Here is a 12,088-nt window from a genome sequence, read left to right as displayed (position 1 = left end):
TCAGAGGGTCCAGATATTTATGCCTTGTGAATTATAGGAAAGTAATCTTTATACCTTGGATATGAAGAAACAGTAAGTTAAAAAAAAAAAACCATAAAATAACAGATTATTATGAGGAAAACAGTCTTAATTTTGAATAAAGAAATAGAATCTGAGACTAGAATTTTAAGAAAACAAAATTATAGGACTGGAGAGACAGTTCTGATCTTCCAGGGGACCCAAGTTCAGTCCCAACATCCATATCTGGTGGGTCACATCTTCTAACTTCAAGACCAGGGGTCTGAAACCCTCTACTGGCCTCAAGGGCAACTGTGGACATGTGGTACACATACATACAGACAGGTACTCACATAAATATAAAAATAAATTAATCTCTAGTAATGGAAAACAAAGGCTGGACAGATGGCTCAGCTGTCAAGAGTGTGTACTGCTCCCGTTTGGGTCCCAACACCCGCTGAGCAACACACAAGCATCTGTAGCTCCATCCAGGAGGATGGAGATTCTGTGCACACCTGCGTGTACTTGCATGTGCTCCTGCCTCCATATACAGACATAAAAGGTAACTAAATTGTTTTTTAAAAGAAATAAAATTATGTTTAAGATTCACTAAAAATGGCATGTTCATGAGAATGTTTAGTAATTTTGTAGCTTCATACAAGAACAGAATGATTCCTGCACATATTCTTTATCTGTTTATTTTTACTTTCTTTTTATTGAAAACAAATTCTTTCTCACATAGTATGTCCTGATTACTGTTTTCCCTCTTCTCCCAGTTCCTCCCCAACACTTCTCCCATCTAGATCCATTCACCTTTTGTTTCTTATTAGAAGTATGCACATTTCCATGTGCTTTTATTTATTAGTAGTAGTATTACTCGTGGAAGTTTACGTACTGAGCGGACCCTCGCTTTGTAAGATCTTTGCTGAAGCAGGTAGACGAGGCCTCCAGCAGTCCCGAGTGAACCTGGCTATGGGGAGCTGCACTGCGCACTGCACCTATTGCAAGAAGCCTGCATTCTCTGATCATGTGATCACTTCTTAGAACAGCTTTCCTCCATTCACAACTCCACTTGCAGAGAACTTGGGGTAGCTGAGAGAATTATGGGAGAAAAATTCTGGAATATGGTACTGTAGAGGCTCCTTACACTGAGGAACAGAGAATTTGGAGCCAGGATTTCTTGACACTAAATGCACAATTTGACTGTGTTCTCCTTTCAGGGGGAATGGTCCATTGTATCTTCAGAGGAGTTTGGGATGCTTCCTGCTCCTGGTCCCTTTTCTCCCTTCAGGATAAGGAGCATCATGGACATTGTGGGAGGGTTTTATGTGTTTGTTTAGATGGATCTAGGGACTGCTGACCAATTCTAGTCATGTATTTGGTTTGTCTGTCTTCATTAGCTTTGTGGGTTGACAGGCGTCTAATTATTGAACAGGAAATGATCAGTTAACTCTGTGTCCCAGTATGGAGGCCTTGACCATGCTGTGGGTGGCCTGAAAAGCCTTTGCTTTTTTCTATGAAATCTCCATCTCCCTCTCATGGTCCAGAGTAAGTAGAATGTGAACACAGAAGGAAAAAAAAAATATTGGAACGATTGCTGTAGTTTCCAAACAGATGACCTCACTGTCTGAATTCTGCTTTATGCAAAAGAAACTTTAACCTTGCCATATTTAAAAAAAAAAAGGATCTTTGGGGAAACAGATCCAAATTCCCATTTAGTGTCTGTGTGTGTGTGTGTGGGGGTAAGGAAGGGAGGCTACAAGAAAACAGCCAGCATCACAGTGTTACATTGGTAAAGACTGGCAGCTGCTTCCTCAAAGTAAGCAGGTGCCTTAAACTTTGTAGAAGTAAGCTTTGTGTGAAGTGTATTTAGCTCTTTCCAGAGTGTAAGAGAGTTGCCGAATTTTGTATCAGCAGAGCCTTGGGCTTACCTTGTCTGTGCTCCCCATTTCACAGGTGAGCTGTTATGGCATCCATGGGTTAGGCATAAGCTGCAAGGTGCAGAGATTCCTCACGACCAGCTGCAGCTAAAACCCAGGGGGAGAGGCAGCCATTTAGAGGATTATGTTTCAACATATAATTAGGTGAAGATTTAATTTAAGAACCCAGGCCATAATCAGAAGCCTCATTTCCTACAGAACAAGCACTTTGATTGTCTATTTCATTTCATCACAATGACATGGGACCGGAGTCAGCGTGCTATCCTTTAAGGCGTTCTAATTTCCATGGTCCCCAAGCATTTCCAGGGATGGGAGGAGGGGCTTCTGGTCCCTTGACTCTCATATCAATTAACTTTTGGTCTCTATGAGCATGGTTTCAGACAGAAACAGTTTTGGGGAGAAAGCTTTCTTTTGGCTCACAGTTTCAGTGGGTTTCATTCTGTCAGCGTGGGGCACGTGTGTGTGGCGGTCTACTCATTTCCTGATGGGTCAGATTCCGGGCCAGTTCCACCTTCAAAACACGCCCCATTGACTTCATTATCGATCTCAATTCCCTTCAGTTCCCACAGCCTCCCACAGCAGGACTAGCAACCTGGGACCATGAGCGAAATGTCAGTCTGTAGAAAACATCTCAGATTTGGGTTCTCCCAGGTCTGCCAATCTACAGAGCAGGGATGGAATGTTCTCTTTTGTTCTGTGTCCTTTACATCTCAGAGATTCGGACCTGGTCTTTATTTCTTTAGCCCTCTGGATGAAGACTTTAGGTGGTTTTTCTCCATGGTGCACATGAACGGTTCTGTTTTTTCTAGAACTCTTTTTTCTTTCTTCCTTCCTTTCTTTCTTTCTTTCTTTCTTTTTTTTTTTTTTTTTTTAGGAAAATCAGGAGCCACACTTTGGTACAGGCCTTTGGGATAAGAATGGTATATGCATTAGAGAAATGGTTATGGTTTTGGAACTGCAGGCTATTTAGTCTCCTCCCCTGTCTAGAGCTAGACAGAACAAGAATAATATTGTTTAGACATGAAGTTTTATTAGGAAGGTAACTGCCTGTTGGTTTTGGTTCTGTGAAGCTGATTTGGGGCTAGTTTTGTCAGCATTCTGAGCCCTAGCATCATCTTTGAATAGAGCACCTCCAGCCGCCAGATTCAAAGGGCTCCTCTACCCCTCAGTCTGTAGCAGGGAGACCGGAGTCTCTTTCTCTGGTTTTAGGTGGGGGAGTTTGCCAGCCCTGAGGCTGCACTGTGTCCTGGGACCAGTAACTTCACTCCTTCCTCTTCATAATCTGAAATCCAATCAGGAGTGTTTACTGTTGTAGGGTATTGCTCCCTGCTGTGATAGTTCTTCATTACCAATTTGATGGGATTTAGCATCACCATGGAAACAAGCCTCTGGGCATGCTTGTGAGAGAGTTTCTAGATTGGGTTAACTAAGGTGGAGAGAGCAGTAAATGTAGATGATACCATTCTGTGGGCTGGAGTCCTACTGTGAGCTGAGCACCAAGTGTTCAGGTCTCTCTGCTTTCCGGTTGTGTGATGCGGCTTCCTGCTCCATGCTCCTGCTGCCCACACCCTGATCCACTGTACTCCTGGAAGATGACCCAGGTAGAATTTGTGACAGGGTTTCTCTGTGTAGCCTTGGTTGTTTTGGAACTTGCTCTGTAGACCAGGCTGGCCTCAAACTTAGAGAGATCGGCCTGCCTCTGCCCCTCTAACACTGGCATTAGAGGCCACCCTGCTTGGCTATAATATCGCTTAATGAGGTCTCTGAACTGACACTTGTGTTTCTTTTGCCAGTGCACTGCTGTAGGGTAACATCTGGACTGGAATTGAGGCTCCTCTGTTGCTTGGATGTCCCTGAGTTCCTGGATCAGCTTGTTGAAGACTGTGAGTAATGACCGTGTTGCTGTTTGATGAGATTAAACAGATTGTGGGTTAAAGAGTCCACCCAGGCCTGGTTGGTACAGTCATTCCTTCTAGGCACAATTAGCCTGTCGCCATTAGCTGCATGTGCCCTGTGATAACTATGAAATTGGCACAGCACAAATCATGGAATTACTTAAAACATGAATTTATTGGTAATGCCCATCTCTATGTACCCATCTGCCTATCTGCCTATCTATATATATATCTATGTATATGGATACGAATATCTACATCTCTCTATATTTGTTGATAACTCAATTACATGGTACTCCAGCTGAACGTGGTAGATAACTTTGTATTTGCAATGTCCAAAGTTTGGATGAGCCTGCTAGAGCCAGGCTCTTCATGCCCAGCTCTCCAAAGGCCTTAGAGATAGCAGCTGAAATTCTATGTGTGGCCACTTTGTTCCTACCACTAGCCACTACCAGAGACAGATACAACATTTTTATCATCCTGTCTCCTCCCTTCCCTTTCACCACACTCCAGGAACACTGGCTATTATTTCTGGCCTGTAGGAGGACAATCCACATGATGTGGCTATAGGAGCCATGGCCTCCTTAGCAACCTTTCCCCCAGTGCCTGTTCTATCCCACTGCCACATTTACCCCCACCCAAGTGTCAACGCTTGTCTGTTTGTCTGTCTGTCTCCATCTCTCTTCATCCTTATCAGATCTTTCTTTGTACTAGCCTCAAGGTAGATGTCATTTTCTATCAGTCAGTTGGTAGACTAACCATTCATTTGACACTTACTAAGAACACACCAGCTATTCAGAATCAACCTGCTGTCATGGAACTCAGTCCAACAAAAAGGAAGAGATGACGTAAGAACCCAAGTTCAACCGTCACAACCCTATCCGTGTAGCCTGCTGGGTTCTAAGTGCTCTCCGGCTGGGTCACCTTGTTAAAAGGCCAACCCTTGGGTCATGCTCATGTACTGAAATATCACCCTGCACTTCATTATTCTTCATGTAGTATGTTTTTTTTTCTGTTTTTTTGTTTTTGTTTTTTGGTTTTTCAAGATAGGGTTTCTCTGTGTATCTGTGGCTGTCTTGGAACTCACTCCGTAGACCCGGATTGGCCTTGAACTCACAGAGATCCTCTTGCTTCTGCTTCCTAAGTACTGGGATTAAAGGCATATGTCACCACTGTTCAGCTCAATTAATAGTTTTAATAATTAAAATAAACTATAGCTCCTGCTGCAGGATGACGTGTTCCAGATGGCACAGATGCTGATGGGTTCTAGACCATACTTGGGGATGTTCTTAGTACAGGGATTTGTCATGGAGTGACTTCGTGAACTCCCTGACTTCAGAGGGGGACTTGGGGGGGGGGGCTCGAATGAGAACTCACCAGAGGCCTAGCAGGACTTTATCTTGTTTTTTACATCTGGTGCTTGTATGTCACCGCAGCTGTTGTAAGCTGTGGCTTTTGCGTCTGGATCCTTTTCTTTCATGCCATGCTGCTCGGATGCACGCCTTGAATCCCGGCAGGGCATCTGTGCTTTGGCCTGCTGTCAGTATCTCTTAAGACAGCTGGGCTCTTTCACTGGGAAGAGTGGCAGCGTCAGCTGACCATGTGCTATAGCTTCAAGCTGACTGTTGGAGGCTCTATTCAGAGTCATGGACTTGGCTCAGAAACCTTAGAGTGAGAGGGTAGAGTGAAGGCTGGAGGGGCTTCAAGGGCAGTCTTGAGTCCATGTGATTAGCACATCTGAAATTATGCCTGGGACACCTATATAGTGATATACTCTGAATAGCTGGCAAACCACCTCAGTAGACACTTTTAAATATCTGCTTTCTTTCCTTTCCTTTTCTTTTTTTAGTAAGGACTAAACTGATTCTTCTTCTAAATTGTTAACAGTACAAAAAGCCATCCATGTAGTCCTTACAAAATCTGAGATGCTGGGATAAGTGTCTGGTATACATTCTTGCAACTTTACTCTCCTGATGTTCAGCTGGCATGAGGCCTGGGATGAAGATCCTCACTTGGGGTCACACTGCAGGAGCATGGCAGTGATTGACAGTCTGGACTGCTGGTCTCAGATGGGACTCTTTCTACTCTTCCTCTGAGACTCGGGCCATGAGCACGTGGGTTCTCTGAGGCCTGTTGGCGCTCTGTAGCGCAGCTGCTGAGAACGTGTGCTGGTCCTCTTGTCCCAGCTTCCCACGTGCTGGGCTTCTGCAGCTACCCTGACTAGAAGTACAGTTTTAAGGACAGTGGACAGAGTGTTGCCCCTTATTTACTCCCTCGTAGACTTACTGTAAAGGAAGCACCTTCCCAGTAGGACTGTTTTACAGTATGTTGGTCTCTTGAGTTTGGCAAGGACGTGGGGGGTGTGGCACAGTGATGACTTGGCTGAGGGCATAGGAACAGATAGATACCTGTTCACTCCAGGTAGAGTACAGATGATAGACCAAAGAAGTGATTCCACATACATGTACTTCAGTGGACTAGTAAGTTTCTTGGGATTATTGACATGAGCATGGGTGACTCGAAGGCAGCTGTATCTCCGAGAAGCTCACCCTAGGATGGGTGACATCTCACAAAAGCTGTATCCTTCAACTCCCTGACCAACTTGCAGATATCTTGGTTAGCTAAAAGGCCTCTCCTCCTAAGCTATTGCTTGCTGTTCTTATAGAGAAACCCTGTGAATCATGTAATTTTTAGGATCTCCCCGAGCCTTGCAAGTTGCTTTTACTTTTCCAGTCTTAGGGCCTTCCTCCTTTTTCTGGGAAAGGGTTCTTTCAGTTCTGAAGAAATAGCTATTTAATAGGCAGACATACATAGGAAAGAGAGATGTGAATTTTGGGGTTGGGTGTCTTGCCTCTGCCAGCCTCAGAGGTCATAGGTGCTGGTGGCTCAGGGATCTATAGCTGTAATTCAGTCCTCAGTGGCTCACGGTATGGAGATAGAGGGGGAAGGGTCAGGAGTTGACTCACTGTGTCCTAAAGAAAGAATTTCTGGACACTCTGGCGCTTCTATATCAAAGATAATCTCCAAGCAGCTTCACTGAGCTCAGGTTTATTTTGTCTGTTCTATGTCAGACCTGGCATTTTAATGGATTTTAAGTCTTCAATTTGATTTGTCAATATTTGGCTTTATGGTCCTGTGTAGTTCAGGGTTGGGCCACGCCATTTGCAGAATTGAGTTTGTTCATTTAGCCAATTATCCACATGAAGTGTGCACACCGGTTTGCAGACTGCAGCCACTGGCAGATTGGAGCCATGCTCTTCCTTATACAGCAGGCTCTTCTACTAAACTGGTACTTAAAACTCTGCTGGGGAATGAGATGCCTGGTGTGGCAGTCACATTTAAACAGTAGCCCTGTTTTGTCCTTTTAGGTCCAGAGTTAGCCTTGCTTTTCCATCAGGTATAAAGGCTCTGGGCCAGTGAGAACCAGGTTCAAAGCCAAGCTTTGCTGTGTGGTAACTCTCCAGGTCCCCTGGGTCATGCCATGGTATGCCTTCTGGACTTCCCTTTCTTACCCAGGCTCCTGGTAGCCAGCGTCCTCTCTTTCTTTAGCCTGAAACAGAGAAGTGATTTTGTTTCCGAGATAGTTGTAGATACAGGTTTTTTTGATTTCTCTGTGTTTATTCTGGCCACACATCCTTCAGTGATTGGCTACAGTGTCCTCTAGTCCATGTGGCTGTCTGGTTTCCTCCAAGTTTGTCTGATGTTTCATGCTACCTGAAGCCAGTGAACCCATTGGGGCAGGCTGGGGATGTTGCAGTGTTAAATGAGGCATCATTTATCCCTGAATTCGGCACCTAGCCCTAGAATGTAAGTGCAGCAAGCATTTATTGCCTGAACCCAGTAAAATAGCATCCTTCCATCCGTTCATACTCCTAACTCTAGTCTACTAGGAGAGGAGCCTCAGAACATTGTGATGACCAGGAAGGCCTGTGGGTTGGAATAGTGGTCATGATATAATGAGTCTGCTCATGAAACCACACACTCAATGTCCCTAGGCTTTTAGACTTGAGGCATGCAGACCTCTCCAGGGTCTTAGGTTGTGTGAGGTACTGGCAACAAACACGTGGACCGGAAGAATTGGACTCAAAGTAATTCTTTCCTATAACACAGGTGGCGTTTGTATTTCCTTTAAATATATTCTGACTTTATAAAGTTTTGAAAACAGTTTATAACCTGATGATATTCTGCATTAAAAAAATAGGAAAAAGAAGGCAAGGGTCCATAAAAGAGGTGCTTGCTTGCTAGTGGTCTGGTCAGGATGTCAGCTATGCCACCCTTTGGGCCTGTGTGTGAAGCAAGCACTAATGTTGTGTGACTGAGAGAGAGACTGGCCGCAGACTCTCTCTCCTTGTACCTTCCTCCTCGCCTTCCTCCTCCCTTCTCCGTTCCCTCCCCTCTTCTCACCTTCCCCTCATTTCCTTCCCTCTTTTCCTCTTGGGAGAATGAACATGAGGATGTGCTATACCCTAAACCTTTCTTTCCCTTTTGAGACTGGGTCTTGCTAAGTTGCCTAGGCTGGCCTTGAACTTTATAGCCAAAGCAGATCTTGAACTCAAGTTTCTCCTGCCTCTGCTTCCTCTGCAGGTACAGAACACACTCATCAGGTCTCCTCCCATTTTACTTTTAAATGACAGCATACAGAATTCAAAGCAACTATGGAAGAGTCATTTTCAGTAATAAAGCTGTGCCTGTGGGGGAGGGATGCTCAGTGTAATTGCCTTTTAGCTTGTCAAGGCAGAGACCCGGCTTGTTCTTGTTAGGTCACAGTTCTCTGGCTGCCTCTTTCTCTTAGAGATATGGCCCTACAGCTTTCTCCAGAGAGCTGATAGCAAAGTGTGGGGTCACCTTGCAGTGTCACAGAGCTGAGTTGTCACCCTCCCACCTACAGCCATAAGCAAGATCTGCTCCTCAATCTCTACTGTGCAGACTCAAGGCGATCTTGGGTTAAAACTGACTTCTGTCACGTCATATCCCAGCATGTAGGTTACAGTCCATGTATGGAGCTACCTCCCGCTGGAAACCCGTGAGAACAAGACACCCCGTTTGTCCCCTGGATGTGATGAGAGCCCACCACACTGCCTGTATATGCAGGGTATACCTCTGATATCCTGGGGACCGAAGGGAACAGAAAGGAATTGAACATTCTTTCCCTTCAGAAATGGTCCCATTTTCTCTGTCCCTGATGGGGGTCTGTTCTAATAAAGTTTTTTTTTTTTTCCTAGACCTGTAACATCTCCTTGCCCTGCGAAGTAGTGTTGTGCAATCACCATAGTCACTGCATACCAGCTGCATGTGCAGTGCAGTGTGAGCACCATAGTCACTGCATCTCAGCTGCATATGCAGTGTGAGTGCCATAGTCACTGCATTCCAGCTGCATGTGCAGTGCTGTGCAATCACCATAGTTACTGCATTCCGGCTGCATGTGCAGTGCAGTGTGAGCGCCATAGTCACTGCATTCCAGCTGCATGTGCAGTATGTGAGCGCCATAGTCACTGCATTCTAGCTGTGTGTGCAGTGCTGTGCAATCACCATAGTTACTGCATTCCAGCTGCATGTGCAGTATGTGAGTGCCATAGTCACTGCATTCCAGCTGCATGTGCAGTGCAGTGTGAGCATCATAGTCACCTCATTCCAGCTGCATATGCAGTGTGAGTGCCATAGTCACTGCATTCCAGCCGTGTGTGCAGTGCAGTGTGAGCACCATAGTCACTGCATTCCAGCTGTGTGTGCAGTGCAGTGTGAGCACCATAGTCACTGCATTCCAGCTGCATGTGCAGTATGTGAGCGCCATAGTCACTGCATTCCAGCTGTATGTGCAGTGCAGTGTGAGCACCATAGTCACTGCATTCCAGCTGTGTGTGCAGTGCAGTGTGAGCGCCATAGTCACTGCATTTCAGCTGCATGTGCAGTATGTGAGCGCCATAGTCACTGCATTCCAGCTGTGTGTGCAGTGCAGTGTGAGCACCATAGTCACTGCATTCCAGCTGTGTGTGCAGTGCAGTGTGAGCGCCATAGTCACTGCATTCCAGCTGCATGTGCAGTATGTGAGCGCCATAGTCACTGCATTCCAGCTGTGTGTGCAGTGCTGTGCAATCACCATAGTTACTGCATTCCAGCTGCATGTGCAGTATGTGAGTGCCATAGTCACTGCATTCCAGCTGCGTGTGCAGTGCAGTGTGAGCGTCATAGTCACCTCATTCCAGCTGCATATGCAGTGTGAGTGCCATAGTCACTGCATTCCAGCTGTGTGTGCAGTGCAGTGTGAGCACCATAGTCACTGCATTCCAGCTGTGTGTGCAGTGCAGTGTGAGCGCCATAGTCACTGCATTCCAGCTGCATGTGCAGTATGTGAGCGCCATAGTCACTGCATTCCAGCTGCATGTGCAGTATGTGAGCGCCATAGTCACTGCATTCTAGCTGTGTGTGCAGTGCAGTGTGAGCACCATAGTCACTGCATTCCAGCTGTGTGTGCAGTGCAGTGTGAGCGCCATAGTCACTGCATTCCAGCTGCATGTGCAGTATGTGAGCGCCATAGTCACTGCATTCCAGCTGTGTGTGCAGTGCTGTGCAATCACCATAGTCACTGCATTCCGGCTGCGTGTGCAGTGCTGTGTGAGCGCCATAGTCACCTCATTCCAGCTGTGTGTGCAGTGCAGTGTGAGCACCATAGTCACTGCATTCCAGCTGTGTGTGCAGTGCAGTGTGAGCGCCATACTTTGCTGGGTTTGTTTCTTGTCTGGAGAAGGCCAGATGCTCACTTTTGTTGCCCATTCACAAACCCTACAGCAGAACCAGGGTTGTTCATAGAAAAGATTCAGTGTGGACACACATGTATCATGACAAAGTACACAAATGCCTCTTCATTCCAGTAAGCCTGAGTATTCTGAGCTGATACATTATTTTGTCAGGAATGATGTGTTCTGTGTGATGTGTAGTCAGAATTCTTTGTCATGTTGGACCCTGAGATGCAAGTTTCTCTCCACTTACAACCCATGGGGTTTGCAGGGGAGGGCAAATAAAAAGAAAGCTTACAAACCTCAGGAAATAATAATTGGAATTTGTAGGTTGTCCTTCCTTATAGACATGCCCAGTTATGATTGTTCTTAACTCTGTTTGCTTTTTAAGAGGAGTAAAAATACTCTTTAGTAACATCAAGACTAAGTTATGCAATGCTTTCATGAGCCTTTGGGTCTGAGAAAGGGTCTGTATAAATAATGTTACTCTTTGTGATGAAGTTGGGACATATTAAACACATTGTGCACCCTGATTCTATTCTAATACAGTTCTACCAGAGTGTAATGATATCATATTGTTTTTATGCCATTAAATATGTTCCCAGGCACCCATTCTCTCACTCCTGGTTACCCTTATTTGTTTGGAAACAGGGTCTCTCCATGTTGTCCTAAAACTTAAGACCAGGCTGGCCTTGAATTCACAAGATTGTCCTGTTTCTGGCTCCCAAATGCTGGGATTGAAGGGCGTGAGTCACCACACTGGCTGGGCCTCATGGGTATCTTTTAAACCTTCTCTCACTCCTTTCTTTCCTTTGTTCAGTACTGCAATTAACTTCTTCGAAATGATTTTTGAAAGTCTGGTTATGTCTGTAGAATTCCAGGGTCAGAAGATTAGCTTAAAAATTTTCCTGTTAAAAATATAAAGTGTTCCCAGATATGGTGGTGCATGCCTTTCATCCCGGCACTCAAGAGGCAGAGGCAGGTGGATCCCTGTTAGTTCAAAGCCAGATGGGTCTCTTTTCACAAGTTCCAGGCCAACCAGGGCCACATGATGAGACTCTTTCCCCAAAACCAAACCCCAAAAAATGTAAAATGTACATCTCCAACTAGGAGGGCTCTCAGTACCATAGAAGATGCTAATATTATAGCCATTGGAAAATTATTTTCAAAACAAAATGTGAAAGCTCTAAAATTGTTAGTGAAGTTTTGTTGTGTGTCTGTGTTATCGCATGTGTGTGTATGCACGCCCTTCCTACAAAGTTACAGACCTGTGGCCAACAAGCTTTTTCTGGTCTTGTGGTTCAGCCTCCTAAACTTGCCCAGCCCTTACCTGCAAGCTGCATTCCCCTGAGGTTTGATGGGTCTTTGATTCTGAGAGATGCTTGGGTACTCCTGCTCAGGTCTGAGAGGGAAAGTAAGCTGAGTGTGGAAGCTTCTCCTGTCCTTACCCATAGAGACCTGGGCTTTTCTCTGTGTGGCCCAGTTTTCCTCCCTGCGTCCTGGCTTGGAGAGATACTCCTGC

General features: G+C 45.5%; 1 protein-coding gene across 4 annotated transcripts in view; it reads left to right on the top strand.

The window, feature by feature from the left end:
• TLN2 (talin 2) overlaps window positions 1-12,088 on the top strand; it is a 402,865-nt gene that overhangs the window by 65,936 nt on the left and 324,841 nt on the right. For all 4 annotated transcript variants that reach the window (XM_080934594.1, XM_080934590.1, XM_080934592.1 and 1 more), the window contains exon 2: window positions 3,731-3,820. The gene's annotated coding sequence lies outside the window, so the exon portion shown is untranslated. The remainder of the gene's footprint in view (window positions 1-3,730; window positions 3,821-12,088) is intronic.

Source organism: Micromys minutus, assembly GCF_963924665.1.
Source record: "Micromys minutus genome assembly, chromosome: 21".
Lineage (NCBI taxonomy): Eukaryota > Metazoa > Chordata > Mammalia > Rodentia > Muridae > Micromys > Micromys minutus.
Note: the sequence above shows the minus strand (reverse complement) of the source record. Positions and strands in the feature narration are given on the sequence as shown.